A 1141-nucleotide genomic window follows, 5' to 3' on the forward strand; every position below is an offset into this window, starting at 1 on the left:
AACTTTTTTGAAGAACACATACGATTTTCAGGTAAACTGGTGGTGTCATATGATTAAGGGAGAATCCGAGACGAAAACAAGGTAAAGTTTGAATATATTTATTCACATATTGATAGAATAAATTCAAGTTAAAAACTACGCAAAACGCTGTTAAAACAGTGTCATACTCTTCTCCCATTATGTACTCTTGTTATTATTATATATTATACTAAGCTCAAAAACACCATATTTCTTACTACTACTACTTCGCTCTGATCAAGTTAGTAAGTAGTTAAGAGGTTGACATGTGCGGAGTCGTGCTAGCTAGGCATGTCATCATTAAGGTACGTTTGAGGTAAAAGGTAAGCTCAAGCTCGAGCCAAGCTTTACCTCAGCAAGTAACTGAACAAAAAGGAGTAAATAAAGGAACAAGTAGCAGATATGGCTGGTAACTGTTACACGGAATTAGACGTACGCCATCCCAGTGCTAACTGGTTTTATTGGTGAATACTTTACTAATTGCTAGGTTAGGTTTCATTAAATGATAATCAAACTGCAATGTAATGTCCACTTGGTTTCGATACAAGTATCGTGTGCTAGCAAGTGCTTACCTTAGGGTCGCCAACGAGGACCAGTTTTCGACAGTGGAAAGGAGCGATTGGGAGTAGTGAGAGCGGTTCGGTCATCTGCGAACATTCGTCAAGCAACACCACCTGTGGGCGGGTGATAGAAGCGATTTGATTGACTGGTTTTCTTACCAAAATTGAGAAAAATTAACTAAGATACAGATGTGGAAATCAATAAATTTGCCTAAATGTTAAGAACAAAGCAAAACTAACTTACAATATTACACCCGGCTGGCTTAAGTAAAATGTTCGAAAATACACGTCTATAAAATAAAAAACCAAAACATGAATCATGTTTTCTCATTGATTGACTTTCATTATATAACTGGAGATGCGTTCCAGTAATGGAAAGCGAATTCAGAATTAAAATCTCTGGGAAAGAGAGTGAGGGGCACTATCACCATTTCTTTCTGGCTCTGAACTGGAGGCCAAATATGATCTTTAAAAGCTGATTGCTGTATATTAGGCAGATATTTGTTTTGTACAGATTCCTGTAGCAGACACACTGTGCACGCACTTACACACACACACACATG

General features: G+C 37.6%; 1 protein-coding gene across 1 annotated transcript in view; it reads right to left on the reverse strand.

Moving 5' to 3' along the window:
- LOC106805288 (protein ZGRF1-like) overlaps positions 1-1141 on the reverse strand; it is a 25882-nt gene that overhangs the window by 14075 nt on the left and 10666 nt on the right. The window lies entirely within an intron of this gene.

The sequence above is a fragment of the Priapulus caudatus genome, unplaced genomic scaffold (genome assembly GCF_000485595.1).
Source record: "Priapulus caudatus unplaced genomic scaffold, Priapulus_caudatus-5.0.1 Scaffold108, whole genome shotgun sequence".
Lineage (NCBI taxonomy): Eukaryota > Metazoa > Priapulida > Priapulimorpha > Priapulimorphida > Priapulidae > Priapulus > Priapulus caudatus.